Consider the following 18,920-nt stretch of genomic DNA (forward strand, 5'->3'; position numbering starts at 1 on the left):
GCAACACTGGAAGGTGGGCGCTGCTTCGCTTTTGCGAAGTCTGGGTCTGGTCTGGAGGGCCTTACGCAAATGCGAAGGAAAAATACGCATTTACAATCATTGAGTGACTGAGACATTGATCGGAATTGTGTATCGCAATTGCGAACAAGAGTTCACAATTGCGTCATCTACAACTGGGAAAAGGTTGGGAATTTCTTGACTTAGCTCATTTTACACTATTTTCGAACCCTAGAATCCATAAAGGCAATTTTTGAAGAGCAATAACTTCCAAAATTCATAAGTAAGCAACTTTAACTTGTTTTCAGTCAATTTTAGTTACGTTTTTTTACTATGTGCCTGTGCAACAAAAAAAATAGCACAGCAAGTGTAGCATGAGTACGAAAACAACGTGTACTCAGTAAGTATCCCGCCTAATCTCGAAGAAGTAGAGACGAAAGGTCGACTTCGACACTTACTAGTGGTCCAATAATGGTACATCAATAATATGACAAATCGAGGACTTATATAAACATGATTGTAATTCAATGGAGTGAAGCAAGTAAACAATACTTTCTTTTATGTGAAATTCTCAAATTTCCTTTTTCATCATTTATACATAAATTCTCAAGCCGGGAAGAAGCAACATCAACTTCAACAAATTTCAAGACAAGCAATACAAGCATGCGCAAATCATGCCGAGGATGTACGGCCCGATCCAACGATATCTAAAGTGCACACTACCAGAGGGTCGAATGGCGCGAACTATAGATACATCTATTTAATCTGCTGAGGCGTTCGGCCGTTCCACAATAGATAAACACATTCAACAGCCAAATCAATAATTCATCGAGGAGCAATTATTCAGGAAAAGGCGAGTTTCTCTTTTAAAAGTCAAGTAATGATATCTAGTCTTTTAGAAATTCATTTACACGTCCGATATGTTTTAAGAATTTTTAAATTTGTCAACAAGGTTGCATTTATTACAAGTAAGCATGCTTTTGGGTCCTAGACTACCCGGACATAAGCATAATAGTAGCTACGCACGGACTCTCGTCACCTCGTGCGTACGTAGTCCCCATAAATAGGAGCACATAACCAATTAACTCACCTATGGGAACAATTCCCTCTTACAAGGTTAGAAATGAGACTCACCTTGCTCCGAAGTTCCATAACTGGTATTCCACGCCCTTCCGAAGACTCAAAGCGATTCACAACGCTCCAAAACTAGCCAATAGTTATGCAAATCCATTAATATATGCTCAATTACTCATAATAATACAATTTAGAACAACTCCTAACCCCGATCAAAAGGTTGGCAAAAACGCGCTCGAGTCCACGTGCCCGGATTCCGAAATTTTTCGAAGATAAAGTTTACCCATAACCACACGAACTCAAATATATAATTTACTCTAAATTTCATGCCTAAAATCGTGGTCAAAATCCAAAAAATACCTATCATAGGTCTTTCCACCAAAACCCCAAGTTTCTACCAATTTTTCTTGCTCAAGTCCGTAATAATATCATGTATTTAACTCATAAAGGGTGGAATTAACTTACCTCATGTTTGATGATGAAATCCCTCTCTTGAAGCTCTCCAAAATTTGCCCAAACAAGAGTAAAATGGAAGAAAATAGCCAAGACCCCCGATTTAGAGAGCCTTACTGCCTCCAGCATTTCGGCACCTGCGGTCACACGACCGCTTCTGCGGTTTCTCACCAGGCTCCCCTTTCCGCTTCTGTGCCTCAACCACCGCAGGTGCGGTCCCGCTTCTGCGGCTACATGACTGCATCTGCGGTCTCTTCACTTCTGGCCCAAACACCGCATCTGCGGCTCCGCACCTACGGCCCAAGTCTCGCAGGTGCGGTTACACCAGAAGGCAGAAGCTTCAGCTCTTCCTCCAATTTCCAATTCGATTCGTAAACCATCCGGAATCCACCCGACGCCCCTGGGACCCCAACAATTCATGCCAACCAGTCCCAAAACATAATGTGGACCTGCTCGAGGCCTCAAATCACATCAAACAACGCCGAAATCACAAATCACACACCAATTCGAACTTTATGAACTTTAGAACTTCAAACTTCTACATTCGGTGCCAAAACCTATCAAATCACGTCCGATTGACCTCAAACTTTGCACACAAGTCATATTCGACATTACGGACCTACTCCAACTTCTGGAATCGGAATTCGACCCCGATATCAAAAAGTCCACTTCCGGTCAAACTTCTCAAACCCTTTAAATTTCTATCTTTAGCCAAATGACTCGAAAATGACCCACGGACCTCCGAATTCACTTGCGATCTCGCTCCCAACACCAGAATCACCATACGGAGCTATTCCTAGACTCGAAATCCCAAACGGACATCGATAACACTGAAATGCACTACAACCCAAACATATGAAATTCTTCCAAAAATGCTAACTTCCACAATAGGTGCCGAAACGTTCGCGGGTCTTCCAAAACCCAATCCGGACATACGCCCAAGTCCAAAATTATCGTACGAACCTGCTGGAACTTTCGAATCCCGATTCCGAGGTCGTTTACTCAAAAATCCAACCTTAGTCAATTCTTTCAACTTAAAGCTTCCGAAATGAGAATTCTCTCTCCAAATCAACTCTGAACTTCTCGGAATTCAATTCTGACCACGCGTACAAGTCATAATACCTGAAGTGAAGCTACTCAAGGCTTCAAACCGCTGAACGACATGCTAGCCGACCAAAATGACCAGTCGGGTCGTTACATTCTCTCTCACTTAAACATACGTTCGTCCTCGAACGTGCTAAGAACTGCACCAGAGTTGTCCGAAATCACTGTTTAACACCTTGAGCAGCTACCCGTGCTACCACAGCTAAGTTGGGCACATTAACTCGATCGAATCTGAAGGTATTCTCTTTTATTCAAACAAATAAGCTTAGAACCCAATTCCAACATCCGAAATTCTCCGCCAGGCCTGCTTCCAACATATGAACAGCGTATTAATCACTACACGAGGTACCAGAACATGACTGCATACCTTTGCGGAATTCTCACCATGTACCACATCATTCACAGAACCGTAATGACATTCTCTTATCATAATAACCAACATTGCCTGAATCTGATGCTCACAACGCACCTCATGATATATATAGGTCTTGTTCCAACACTTACAATACTGCCACGACAGAAGAGACATGTAGAAGTTCATAACCAACTGCCGGGTCAACAATTCATCGAGGCTACACTCCTGACAAGAACATTACCCATCCTGAACCAAATAATGATCCTTGCTCTTTAATATACTTCATACAATCCGATTGTACTGATCCTAGATCCAATAACCTTGTCTTACCCAGTACAAACTACTCAGGCAACAAGCCACCCCAGACATGACCAAAAGTCTCGTATGATGCCACAATGTGCCAATAGGCTACCAACTCGAACGTGATACATAAGAAAGACGAACTCTGGAAGGGACTACCCCACTCACGCAGCTAATATGAACTTTCCTCAGAAAATGGAAACAAAACACACAAAATAGAATATAAGGGACTGCAATCATCATCACACTGTTGCCGCGTCCAACCCGATCCAAGCAACATGCCCCTGGCGGCGTGCCACCCGATCCACACATAAAATTCACATAAGGAGATACACATCGAGCTAAATTGCTCATTACAACACAATACGAAATATCGGTCACAAGAATGCTAAGTGCATAATACTATGCCTGAGGGGACATATAGTGCCATAAGCTAACAAACTCTAGCACAACCGAGGTGCGATATATGTTCAGAAACTAAAGAGCCATCCTGTTCACATAACACCATCGTTACGCGGAACCCCAACACATAAGAAATTTACCAAGCTGTTTCGCAACTCACACGGCACAATATAGCATTAGATGAAATAGTCGACGACGAATTAACATCCAGCATCCGAATACTGCTCCATAAGGAGAGTTATGCTGAAATGAGCACATTCGGCCCGACATAGAGCCCATATTGATATTTAAATCCATCCACAGACCTCAAGCCGATTCTTATCGTACCGAACTAGGCTAGTAATCTTTTCTGGGTCCATGATAACCCCTTTTTCCCATCACACACATGAACAACCATCATAACCGAAGTAATCCTCCACAGTTCACAATCCAATAAATCGAGTTCCCTCCAGGCATAAATTCTCAAATTAACCCTATTACCACAATCTTCATACTTGGTTTCATTCTCCAATCAATCGAGTGACTACATGCCAGACTTATACAATCTTCCTGTGGGACACCCTCCCACGATCTTCCATAACAGATAACAAGTCTGCACATCCATACTATAGGCCGCACTAACGCTGAAAAGCGATCAAGAATCCACAACCAGGGTGCAAAGCCTCTTTCACAAAACACCGATCCCAAGTGACGTTGAAGACAATGCCAGCTTACTCTAAATATTCAAATCCCTTTCATGCTCATCCGAGCTTGTGACATCCTTGTCAAGACCAAACCGCAACCTTGATCCTCACTTCCAAATTTCATACTGCTCACTGCACCTAACATGCCAACATGCGATAGTACAAAAATTCCATCACAACTCCTGAACCACTAACATGGTAAACACTTCCACACATGGAAACTTTTTGCTTAACTCGTTCCAAGAGAACCATAGCAACACACGAGTGGATCCTCACAACCATAGAAGATGAAATTCTTCAAGTAGTGGCCTAAGCCATCATAGTCCCTTTCCGGGATCCGCCGACACATAGCAGGCAATAATACTAGAATACTTTCGAATAAATTCAATTACGACGGTCGTCAAGCCTCACACGTACCATCACAAATCACTTGCATAACTTAATCACGCTGAAGGAACTAATCACTGCCACCAGTATGCCAACTCTACCATGGCTAACCAATCCAACCTCTTCCAATTTATCCTTAATTGCCTTAGAATAATATAACTTCATTCAACACATTATGCACTCAACCCGAGTGGCCTTGTAACACGAGACCATGCTGTCTCAAATCCCACGAACCACCTCATACCTTCGTTGTGCGCATATTTGCATCTCGACTGGTACATCCATCCTGATAATTCCTCCACAAATTCGAAGTCCTTTTCTCCTTTTTCTCCCAATGCTACACTGCAAGTCAAAACATCATAGAACATTTGATGCCTCTTATCATAAGCTGCTTCACAAGCTCGATTCTTAATCATACCACGGGCTTGAGTCTTAGGCACCGCATTCTTAACCTGTGAATTCACTAGTACCGTTGTTGAGAGTCACCCGCTCTGACATGGTCCCGAATATAATCAACTGCAAGGCTCCACTAGCCCATGACCACCCTCTCAAAGAAGCACCCGGCCAAATCACTTTCCTTGCAACTCACTTCTACGCGAAGCATAATCCTGAGTCTTCCCAAAGCTCGAACATGAATCGATATTGCCAATTATAGAACACTTTCTTCAATTCCTTTTCTCAAATTACTACTGATGTTCTCTTCCCTTAGCCGAAACAAATTACCAATACACCGATAACCCGAAATTTCACAAAAGATAATCATACAACCCAATCGTAGGTGGTGGGACTCTCCCACATAGCTTGAAGCCACTATTACACAACTTTGGAACCCACCAAGATCCTTTATCTCTTAGTGACATGACCTTGCGCAATTAAACCGCCAGATTCCTCGAAATCCTTCTTGCGAACCCTTTATGAATACCTTGAATCGTTAACCACATTCACATGTCTGACCTCCTTATCAGATAGCCAGTAGGATTCTTCGCAGAAGCTTCGCCCATCACGCGACCATTGATCTGCTCACAGGAGATAACTCACCTATGAAGACTATGCGCCGACATCTTCCAACATCGCTGCACGGGGTACAATTACTACGACATCAATGACCCATCCTGAGCCCGTGCTCATGCATCATCTGCACAAGCCCATTCACTCCTCGCAGACATTTGCTAAATGTGCGACAATATCTTCCAATTCAAAGTTATTTTGTATCCTTCTTCATATCAAGAAGCTCCTTTTTGTCATATCAAATCTCCCGCCGTTATGCCAGCCAATATTTCAAATTAAGCTCGTAGAACCAATCACCGTCCACTAAAAATTCCCAAATCACTCCAAACATTCCTCAAGGGTGTTGTTATCTTGCTACTAAATCCATGTGCTACTCTGCCACTCTCCCACTTTGGCCAAACCCTCTTCCTTAAGCAACTATTCGACTTTCGCTTCTTACACTTGGCTTTCTCGAAATTTAACCACCGCGTGACACTTTCCACATGTCCTTCACCATCCTTCGTCGCTCAGCTGATTCCTTAGATCAAAATCTAACTCAGTAGCTCATGAACCAATAGACCGCTTCTAACTTGAAACCTTCCCGAAGATCATCTCTTCTCGAGCCATCGACATTTAGAAACATCGACTAAATCCTGAACTACCGCACCCCGCGATCTTTGATAGCCGCTTCTCCATTGCTATCTCTCCATGCTCTTCCCCAAAGGCGAATTGTAGAAGATCATAACACTGGCAACTTAGCACATTTCAACAAGGTAAATAGCACCTCATCACACATGAGAATTCCACCACACTCGCAGATACCAAGTCTCGTTACTCCATCAACCCAAATCTGAACATTCTTAGCCCGATTGCCTTCCCTCCGCCAGGAATAAAATGCTGAATCTCCGAACCATGCACCGAGTAAACCTCCTTTCAGGTCATTCACTGCCCCGTCATGTAAGCACACATCCTACCATCACATCAATACCGCATGACAACCGTTCATAAGCATCATGGCAACTTGTGCCTAGCCTCAGAGCTCTCAGAAATACAGCTAACCGCGGCCAACCCTGCACTACTATTAAGCAGCGAGAGAGGGTCGAAGCAGTTTTTACCCAATTTAGGGTCGGGATCGAATTCCACAGAGAGCTAGAAGTTAGAGTCGAGTGTCTTTCTAATTTAGAGTTGTGTGTTTGCTCCAAATTTCACTTCTACAAATTTTGGGGTTTTAATTATGAATCTAATTCTATAAACTACAATGCTCAATCAAACTATTATAAGCTAGAATTAAGCTATTGCAAGTTGTTCAAATGATTAAAGGGCACTAGGGTAGTGACTTTCGCCTAGGTGGTCAATTGATGGATTCTTGAATCTAAAGCTAGATTGACACATTTGGGGAGTATGATATACCCATTTCTCGATTCTACTCACTCTATACCTCTCAGTAGTTCGAGTGATTTTGCCCGAATTGACTTTCTCAAGACCAATTGGGTATGCGAATTTGCACAAGCAATTGAGGATCAAGTCGGGTATTACGATCTCTCGGTTTAACCGTTTAATTGGGGCTATCAGTTCTCTTGAGTACGCCCCAATTCCTTGTTGGACTAATTCTAGAGACTTAAGCTCTCTTTCTCAAGAAGAGCAAAAGCCAACTAAACACAAACTAGTGTTTGCAACCACTAATTTAGCAATTAAACATGGAATTAGCCCAAATATCAAACACCCATAGTCAATCAAGCTCTAAAATACAAGACCCATCAATTACCCACACTAGGGTTGAGCCACAACCCTAGCTGATGGGTCTAGCTACTCATATTTAGAGAGAGAAACAAAGAAATAGATGAAGAAAAACTCATATTAACTAATTGCTAAGATAAACTAGAAGATTCAATGTTGAAATGAAGATAAAATTGCCCAAAACAGTTAAAATATTCAAACCCACGAGCGCAGCTACCAGCTAAATCTATCTGCTTGACCTAAAAATGGAAAAGAAGCTATTTATACTAAGCTGACAATTCTGGACAAAAATACCCCTACGGGGCTAGTGCGGACCGCACAAAATGGTGTGCGGCCGCACTAAGGATCTGAACTTGAAAACCCATTTATCTGAACTTAGGCACTGCGAACCGCAGAGAATGGACTGCGGCCGCGGAGGCTTCTAGTGCGGTTCGCATAAAATGGAGCGCGGACCGCATTGGCTTGAAACTCGGAAGTTGGCAACTCTGTGATCCTTCTTACTGCGGACCGCACTAAATCGAGTGCGGCCGCATTGATCCTAGTGCGGACCGCACAATACCTAGTGCGGCCGCATTGCCCTTTTTTGCCTGAATGCCACCTCTCTGAACCTCACAATGCTGACCGCACAGAATGGTGTGCGGCCGCACTGGCCTTGTTTTGCCTGAGCTTTGTCTTTTCTTAATACTCGTGCAAGTTTCACTCCTTTTTAGCTGGTCTTTGACTTCTTGTCACTTTGTTGATCAAACCTGCAATCAAGAACAACTTGTGAGCCTTTGGGACTATTTGTTACACATTTCTAGTCAAAACTTAAGCAAGAAGGAGTATAAAATGTATGAAAATCCCTAGTTATCAACTCCCCCAAACTTAAGCTTTTGCTTGTCCTCAAGCAAACAAAATAAGACCCACCCCTTAAGAGAACATCCAGGAAAATTTCAGCTGTCCTAAAGTAGCCCCATATAGCATCAATTGGGACTAACAATTGCCCTCAATACAAATGAATCATTAACAACTATTACTCTTTGAAACTCCATGGATTAAGTGCGACACAAGAGCATCAAGAATTGACTCAACACATCAAAGAACTCTTTTCTATTACTTCGGTCATTGTGGAACCCAAACTCACATATCCTCAACTCTCCCTAAGCAAACCTCACCTTTAGAACAGTGGCACTCAAAACGAGGTCAATGGAAGTTCCCTCATCTCTCTCAAGAATAAGTCACAAGTCCGGCTCTAGGTACCATATGTTTGCTCCTTATGTGAGTATCCACTAATGTAAGCTCCATTCAACTCAAGATCATATAGGGCTTTTATGGAGACATTGTGAAGGCTTTTGGTTCAGGGCAGGAAATGTTTGGTCTAAGTAGGTTCCATCTTCCCTTAAGCACTTCTTTTGTTTCATTTGGCAAACTTTCACTTTACTCTTTGAGTCATTTCACTTCTTTCTAAGGGGTTAGAGAGACACACTGTCACTCTTTCTTATACATTTCAAACCTTTTCTCCACTTTTAACTTTCCACACCTTTCATTCATTGCTTTTTTTTTCTTTTTCATATTGAACATTCTTTTTGTCTTTTTGCTTTTCTTTCTTTTTCATTGCCTTTCCTTTTCTTCATTTTCATGCCTTTTTACCACTTTGTTGCAATCCTCGTCTCCCCCCCCCCAAACTTATACTTTTGCCATGTGCTAAAGGAAAGATCGGGTGCCAAGAGAGGGTATTTTTTGGAACGGGTAAGGGCTTGTATCATGGTTTTTGAAAGAAAAAGGTCTAAGGCTCAAAAGGGTTTACTAGGGATTTTTATCTTTGGTGGGCTATGGATGTGTTCAAGCTATCATTTGGACCAAGGAGAGCCTATAGTCATGTCTCAAGTCAAAATTCACTTAGGATTTCGCCTCAACAAACATTCAGGGCAAGTTCTAGACCAAAGGCTCGGGACTTGGACTTGCAATGCAATTTCTCACCACACACGCTACGGGATCACTAAAGACATAGAGTCGGGGGCCCACAACGACCTTAGATAAGATTTGAGCACACAATGGTACTGAACAACCACTTGATGATTGTCGGTCAACACAAGAGTCTCAATATCACTACTTTCACCATCATAAACACAACAATTTGTTTTTGACCATAAGATCAAAGGCAAATGTGCTAGGACCAAGTGAAGATTTGCTTGAGGCACCTCTTAACCACTAACTACTAAAAGCAAAAAAAAAAACGTACTCAAACCCTTAAGAAGGTTGTCACGCGATTCATCATTGGGAAGAGCCACCCGGTTCACACGAACTGCACCTTTGGAAAGAACCGTGGCATTAAGAAAACCAAAGGCTTAATGCAAACTTTCAAAATAAGAAGTTACGAACATAATTAAGAAGCTAAGAACAAAAAATTTGCGGAAAGTAAAATGAATATATACAAGAGGGGATTTGTCGAATATACAATAGATGGGATGAATATATACAATGTAACATAACTTTATATACAGACCCGAAGTAAACTAAAAGTGCGAGAAATGTAGCAAAATGTTAAAAATATATACAAACCAAAGATGAAATATAAAGAAAGCATAAAAAGTATCAAATATATACAATCATCCGAATGAATCCAAATGTAGGGCCTACCCCCTCAAATGAAAGCTGGCATTGTCCCCAATGCCAACTAAACAAAATACGCACCAAAAAGATAATGGAAAAGGATATAGAGACTCCCTATGGCCTGTCTATCTGCATGGGCTCCTGAGTGGTCCCTGGATCCTCACTGTGCTCGGGAACCTCAGACTGATTCCCTGTCACTTGCTGCTCTACTACTGGGACCTGGTCCTGGACCTGGACGGGCTCCTGAGGTGCATCCTGTGGCTGACTGGAGGAGGCCTCTGGTGGGTCTGCCAACTGGATGACTGCATCGTTTGCTCGGGGAATCATCCTACTCCTCTTGGGAGGCCTCTATGACTGCTCTGGCCGGGAATGCGCTGCTGGTACTGGGTCCTGGAGCAGTAAATCTAAAGGCAGCTGATCTGCCTTCAGTCTGTCAACATCAACTCTCAACTCCTTCACGGACTCCTTGGAGGCCCGTGTCTTCATCAGCTTCTTGTGCTCCCTACCAAGCTCCTTGATAGCCTTGCTATGTGAATCAACTGCCTCTGTGAGCACCTTCTGAGTGTCGAGGATTTTCTGTTGGTTGGCCAAAATCTCCTTAAGAGCATCCTCTATGGACTGTGGAGCCTGTGGAGGTGGAGGACCCGACTGAGCCTCTACTGTGGTAGTCAAGATGGATAACTTGGACGACGCTATCTGCATTCAGATGTTGATACTGAGAAGAGCTTGGCTCAGTTGGTGTCCAATCACTGGTAAGCTCGGGAGGAGGGAATCTCCGGATCTGCTGAGGTGGATGGGCCAGGAGGGATATCAGTGGAAGTGGAGGCAAGCTGAGTAGAATCCACTACCACAACTAGCTCTTCAGACTGGCCAGTTGAAGCAGTAGTTGTTCCCTTAAAAGTGTTGCTCTTGGGGTTGTCATCCCCCTGCATGTTGTACCAAGAGAATGGGGCCTTCGCTTTGACTTTATGTCGAACGGCCTCTTTTCAACTTTGAGGTCCCGGAAGTACATAGTCAGAAAGCTGGGGAAAGGGTAGTTTCTATCATGCTCACTACCCACAATAGAGATTATCCGAGACATTACATTCCCCACATTGATCGGGTACCCCGCCATGATTGACGCCACCAACACTGCCTGGTGAAGAGGAAGGGTGTTGTCATGAGTAGTCGGGTCCAGTCTGCTGCACACAAAAGTTTCCCACCCCTTTGCCTCGAAGTTCAAACTACGCCTCAGAATCTTGACGCCCGCAGTCAACCAATCGTGGGTGGTACCTGGGATTGCCAGATACTGTTCCAACCAGGAACGGACCTCCTCGCCCATTTCCATCTTTGCCATGTACAATGTCTCATCCTCCTCATCAAAGCCAAGGTAGTCATTTATAGTCTTCCTGTCAAACAACACCTTCAGGTTTTGCACCTTGGTCACCTTGGTGCCCTTTTTGATGTGGGCAACGTTGGTGTAGAATTCCTTGACCAAGTGCTCATTCGCATCTACACAATCACTCAAAAGGTACTACCAGCCAATTCTCTCCCTAAACTGCCTCCTCACATTGGGGTTGTGAGGTAGCAAGTCTCTATCCATAAAACTCCTTTCCGGGATCAACTTCCTCACCGGCCACCATTCCCAGAATTTATGGTATGTTACCTCACTCACGAACCGGACTTGCCACGCCTCCGGCATCCTAGTTCTATCAAACCCGCCAACCTGAGGTTCACCCCCTTCTCCTACATCTCTCACTCCTCCTACTTCCTCTTCAGCTCCTACTGCACCCTCTCCGAAAAATGAAGTTGTGGGAGAGGTGGAGTATTCCCCACTACCTTTAGCTGAGCCTTCAGACGACCCAGAAGAAACATTCACCGACATTCGGGCAGTGGGGGATGCTGGAGGTTTGTCTCTTAGCCAGAACCTCTCCGGCCAGTCTTCGATGTACTCTGGCACGGAGTCTGAAGAAATCTCCCGGGAGGGCTCATACTCACTCCCCGAAGACTGGGAAGCAGCTCTATCAGCAGCTTTTATCAACTTTGTTGTCTTTTTATTATTTTGCCGGGCTTGAGGAGTCAGTTTTATCATCTTCTGCTTCCCTCCCCGTGAGGATTCTCCTCTTCCCGATTGTTTACCTCGTTGTTTCACCATTGTCTGCAAACACAATCCAAATAAACTTGTTAGTATCAGTTGCAGCAGTTTAGAAGCAGAATTGCAGAAAAAATGCAGAAGGTTGCAGAAGTCACATAGTGCGGACCGCACAAAATGGACTGCGGTCCGCACAGAGGTGGGGTTCAGACTACCCACACTCTGTATCTAGGCAGTGCGGACCGCACAAAATGTAGTGCGGCCGCACAGGGACCACTGCAGTCTGCACAAAATGTAGTGCGGCCGCAGTCCCTAAGGTTCAGCTTTCAGAACAATTAGCAGTGCGGTCCGCACAAAATGTTACTTCGGACCGCACAGGGGCACCGCGGACCGCATTGAAACGACTGCGGTCCGCACTGAGTGCCCAGCTGTGGTACTAAATTAGGGTTCAACGTATTTTTGATTTTAAGTTTACACCTAATTAGTGTCCCTACATGTTGCCCAGTGTAGTCAACTAACTATGTCTACATTAATCAAAAATTTAACTACCCTAACCTAAACAATTGAAGAAACTACGGGAAGCGTAGAGAGGGAAGCAAGAAAAACAAAAACTAAAAGAAATTAACAAAAGAGAACAACTAAAAGGAATGTAATGGTACCAGATGTGAGATGAAATGAAGCTAATCAGTTCCAAACAATTAATTACGAGCACAAGGAAGTGATGAACAGTGTTTGTATTAGTTCTAAAAGTCAGGGTTCAAAAAGGGTAAAAGGAGGGCCTCAGGCCCTATTTATAGAAAAGGACCTGGGGCCCAGTCTCACCAACCAGTGCGGACCGCACAAATGGACCGCAGTCCACACAGCACATCAATTTCCAAGCTTGAGGAGGCAAGACACTGCGGTCCGCACAAAATGGACTGCGGCCGCAGTGGTCCACCGCGGACCGCACAAAATGTAGTGCGGCCGCAGTGGCAAACTTCAGAGAGGTCGCATTTCACCCTTCACCAGTGCGGTCCACACAGAATGTAGTACGGCCACACTGGAAACTTTAGAGACCTGAACACACTTTTTTTTTCCACTATGTCCTGCACTGCATCAACACAATCCTGTAACATCTCACAACCAGTTAGCCCAAAAATCAATCCTACACTTCAATGAAAATGAAATAAAAACAAGAAGAAAAACAGATGGGTTGCCTCCCAAGAAGCGCCTGATTTAACGTCGCGGCACAACGCATGTTACCATCCAATCATTTGAAATGAGCAAGTGCCACCACATGTCTATCATCAAACTTTCCCAAGTAGTGCTTGACCCTGTGACCATTAACCTGGAAAATCTCCCCATTTTTGTTCTTACAATCAAGGGCACCAAACGGGGTCACAAACACCACCTCAAAAGGTCCGCTCCATTTTGGCTTTAGCTTTCCTGGAAACAACCGTAACTGAGAGTTGAACAAGAGCACCAAATCACCCACTCTAAACTCCTTGCCATGAGCATATTTGTCATGAAGGTACTTCATCTTGTCCTTGTACAAGGACGAACTGGAGTAGGCATGGAAACGGAATTCATCAAGTTCATTGAGTTGCTCAACCCGGAGATTTGCAGCCACATCCCAATCAAGGCTCAACTTTCTCAAGGCCCACATGGCCTTATGCTCTAACTGAACCAGTAAATGGAAAGCTTTCCCGAACACCAACCGATACGAAGACATACCAATCAGAGTTTTATAAGCAGTCCTATACGCCCATAGAGCATCATCTAGCTTCTTAGACCAATCGGTCCTATTTGCATTGACCGTTTTAGATGGAATATTCTTGATTTACCTGTTTGAGACTTCAACTAGGCCACTCGCCTGAGGATGATAAGGAGTAGACACTTTGTGGTTGACACCATACTTGGCAAGCAAGGTGTCAAAAGCTCTATTGCAAAAATGCGATCCTCCATCACTTATAATTGCACGAGGAGTGCCAAACCTTATGAAAATGCTCTTCTTTAGAAATGCAACCACAGTCCTAACTTCATTATTGGGCAAAGCCACAGCCTCGACCCATTTTGAGACATAATCAACCGCTACAAGAATGTGGGTGTTTCCGCACGAGCTTACAAATGGGCCCATAAAATCGATACCCCATACATCAAAGATATCCACTTCGAGAATGGTGTTTAGAGGCATCTCATCTTTCTTAGAAATACCGCCCGCTCTCTGACATTGTCACACCTATTTACGAGATCACTTGCATCTTTGAACAAGGTTGGCCAAAAAAAACCACAAATCAGAACTTTTGAAGCTGTCCTCGCCCCTCCATGATGGCCACCATAGGGGGAGGAATGACAAGCCTCTAGGATGTTAAATTGCTCCTCCACAGGTACACACCTCCGGATCACTCCGTCGGTGTAAATCTTGAACAAGTATGGCTCGTCTCAATAGAAGTCCAGACTATCCCGTTTGAGCTTCTTCCTTTGGTTAGAAGAGAGCTCACACAGGATGATGCCAGTCACAAGGAAATTAGCAATATCTGCAAACCATGGCATATCACTCATCGACACAGAAAGTAGCTGCTCATCGGGAAATGCATCATTGATCTCTAGACCATCACACGGCCTTCCTTCCTCCACCAAGCGGGACAAATGATCTGCCACTTGGTTTTCACTATGTTTCCGATCCACAATTTCCAAATCAAACTCTTGGAGTAATAAGACCCATCGCATCAGTCTAGCTTTGGAGTCTTTCTTTGTCATCAAATACCTAAGAGCTGCATGATCAGTGTGCACTATGACTTTGGCTCCTATAAGATACTGTCGAAACTTTTCCATTGCGAACACAATAGCCAACAATTCTTTCTCAGTCACCGTGTAGTTCCTTTGAGCCTCATTCATTGTCTTGCTCGCATAGTACACTGGATGAAACATTTTGTTCACTCTTTGAACCAAAACTGCCCCAACCGCAACATCACTCGCGTCGCACATGAGCTCGAAAGGCAAGCTCCAATTGGGTGCGGTAATGATCGGGGTGGAGGTCAACTTATGCTTGAGAAGTTCAAAGGCTTGCATGCATCCCTCATCAAACACAAACTTTGCATCCTTTTCTAGTAGCTTGCACAATGGATTTACTACCTTCGAAAAGTCCTTGATAAACCGCCGGTAGAACCCTGCATGCCCAAGAAAACCTCTAACCCCCTTGATAGAAGTGGGGGGAGGAAGTCTTGAGATCACCTCAATTTTGGCTTTGTCAACCTAAATACCATTCTTTGAAATTTTATGACCCAAAACTATGCCCTCCTCAACCATGAAGTGGCATTTTTCCCAATTTAGCACAAGATTGGTGTCTTCAAGATTGGTGTCTTCACACCAGGCCAACACTCTATCCAGATTTTGTCAGACACTCATCAAATGAATCACACACAACACTGGAGTCGTCCATGAACACCTCCAAAATATCTTCCACTATATCGGTGAAAATGGCTATCATACACCGTTGGAATGTTGCCGGTGCATTGCACAACCCAAAGGGCATATGAGAAAAGCAAAGGTGTCATATGGACAAGTAAAGGTTGTCTTCTCCTGATCCTCTGGAGCTATCAAAATTTGATTGTACCCTGAATAACCATCCAACAAACAATAGAAGGCACGCCCAGTAAGACGATCAAGCATCTGGTCAAGGAAAGGCAATGGGAAGTGATCCTTGCAGGTCACCTTGTTCGGCTTGCGGTAGTCCATGCACACCCTCCATCCGGTCACTGTCCGGGTTGGGATAAGTTCATTATTAGCATTGGTCACCATGGTTATACCACCCTTTTTCGGCACACACTGCACCGGTGAAGTCCACGAGCTGTCAGAGATAGGATACACCACTCCGGCATCTAACCACTTGATCACCTCCTTTTTCACAACTGCTTGCATTGCCTCGTCACCCTCCTTTGATGTTACAAGGAGGGTTTTGCATCATCTTCCAGAATAATCTTATGCATACAGAATGCGGGGCTTATTCCCCGAATATCAGCTAAAGTCCATCCAATTTCCTTTTTCCGCTTTTTGACCACCGCCAATGTGGCATCTACCTGCATGTTAGTAAGACAAGAGAAAAGAATAACTGGTAAAGTTGAATTAGGGCCTAAGAATTCATACCAAAGGTGTGGAGGTAGTGGCTTCAACTCCAACACCGGGGGTTCCTCAATTGAAGGCTTTGTTGGAGGGGTCTTTCTATTTTCAAGATCCAAAGAGAGTTTCCTAGGCTCATAAGAATAAGAGCCCATTCCACGTAAGGCATTCACGCACTCCACTCGGCCCTCATCATCATTGACATCAAGATTCAACAATACGGCCTCCAAAGGGTCCTCCACATTGATCATTGCACTGGTATCATCAATTATCACAGCCGTAACAAGATCCACAAATGAACACACTTCTGTACAATTCGGTTGCTTCATTGACTTGCACACATGAATAACGACGTTTTCATCACCCACCCTGAAAGTGAGTTCCCCTGCTTCCACATCCACTTGAGCCTTCCCCGTAGCAAGGAAAGGTCTCCCTAATATGATCGGGACCTCATAATCTACCTCACAATCCAAGATCACAAAATCAGCTGGCAAGATAAATTTGTCCACCCGAACGAGCACATCATCAATAATACCCAATGGTCGCTTCATTGATCTGTCTGCCATTTGCAATCGCATGGAAGTTGGCCTCGGTGGCCCAATATCCAATGTCTTGAAAACTGAGTGGGGCATTAAGTTGATGCTTTCCCCTAGATCACATAAAGCTTTAGCAAAGTCTGCATACCCTATAGTGCAAGGGATAGTGAAAGCACCGGTATCCTCTAACTTCGGAGCCATTGAATGTACTATAACTTGGTGGGTCATCTTGATAGTTTCACAGTCCATGGATCTTTTCTTTTTCACCAAATCTTTCATGAATTTAGCATAGCCAGGCATCTGCTCTAAAGCCTCCACAAAAGGGGCATTAATGGATAAGCTCTTCATCATGTCAATGAACTTTTTGAATTGATTCTCATTTTTCTGCTTGGCTAGCCTCTGAGGATAAGGTGGAGGTGGCCTAGGCAAGGGTTCTTTGGCTTTTGGCACAACCGGCTCCGACATGTCTATTACATGCTCCCTAGACGGGTTCACGTCATTTTGTGTTTCCACCTCGGCATCTTGAATATCAATCCTTACTTCTTGATTCACATTCTCATCAACCACATTCTCAACCACCAAAGGAACTTCATCTTCTTGCAACTCAACTTCATCACCCAAAACTTGCTTTTCTTTGGAGGCATTCACATCACCGCCTCTTCCACTCCATGTAGTTACTTCCATAACATGATTGTTCCCACCCTTCGGTTTCACTACCGTATCACTCGGTAGAGCCCCCTTAGGGCGAGTATTCAAAGACTGTGAGATTTGGCCTAGCAGGACCTCTAAATTCCTAATTGAAGTATTGTGAGAAGCCAATTGCGCATCGGAGTCAGCATTCTTTTTCATCATCTTTTCAAACATCATTTCAATTCTACCCATTTCATTGTTGGAAGAACTAGCACCCTATGATGGAAAAGGTGGTTGGTTGCTCGGTTGTTGGTATATTGGGGGCCTTGAAAGCCTTGCCCCTGATTTCCTTGGTTATTGTTCCATCCACCCCAGTTGTTGTTTTTTCCACCCCAATTGTTGTTGTTGCCCCAGTTTCCCTGATTGTTCCGATTGTTATTTTGATTTTCCAAATTGTTGCTCCCTTGTTGTTGATTGTTCCAATTATTGTTGCTTTGTTGTTGGTTACCCCAATTGCCCTGGGATCTCCACTGTTGCTGTTGGTTGGAACAATTGCCTCGTTGGCCTTGATAAGTATTCACATATTGTACCTCTTCATTTTTTCCATCATAGCGATCATCTTGGAATCCACCACAATCATTGTCAAATTGATCCGAATTCCCTTGGTTTTGTTGACCTCTCTGTCTTCTATTATTCACAAGCATGTTAACACCTTCCATGGCATTTACTTGGCGAGGATTCTGAACTTGTTGCAACTGTGCCTTTGCAAATTGGTTCATTATTGTTGTAAGTTCTTCTATAGCCTGTCCATGGTCATGTAGTTCTTTATGCAAATGAGTGACCGTGGGGTCACCCTGTGGCACATTGACTCTACTTTGCCAAGCGGAGGATGTGTCAGCCATGTCATCAAGAATAGCACAAGCTTCATCATAAGGCAGCTTCATGAAATTTCCCCCAGCCAATTGATTCACGATACACTGATTCGTTGTATTGATGCCCCGATAGAAGGTCTGTTGTATCATTGCCTCTGTCATATCATTGTTGGGGCATTCCTTCACCATAGTTCTATATCGCTCCCAAATCTCGTGCAATGGCTGCTTGAAGGCTAAGATCTCATCCCGTAGTGCTGCCATGTGCCCTTATGAGAAAAATTTGGCAATAAACTTATCCGCCAACTCATCCCAAGTTGTGATGGAATGGTTGGGAGTCGCTCAAGCCAATCCAATGCTTTCCCTCTAAGTGAGAATGGGAAAACCCTCAATCGAAGTGCATCCTCGGACACAATGGTTTACTTGCTCCCCCAACAGGTATCAACGAACCCCTTGAGATGTTTGTAAGCACTTTGAGTGGCAGCGCCCGTGAAGTACCCATGCTGCTCCAGCAATGTCAGCATCACGTTAGTTATCTGAAAATTGCCCGCCCGAATCTGGGGCGGAACAATTGCACTTGCATACCCTTGGTTGGGAAGAACTCTAAGAGCCACTCTTGGAGGTGGCGGAGGAGGGTCTGGGACG

This window comes from Nicotiana attenuata, chromosome 2 (genome assembly GCF_001879085.1).
Source record: "Nicotiana attenuata strain UT chromosome 2, NIATTr2, whole genome shotgun sequence".
In the NCBI taxonomy this organism is placed as follows: Eukaryota; Viridiplantae; Streptophyta; class Magnoliopsida; order Solanales; family Solanaceae; genus Nicotiana; species Nicotiana attenuata.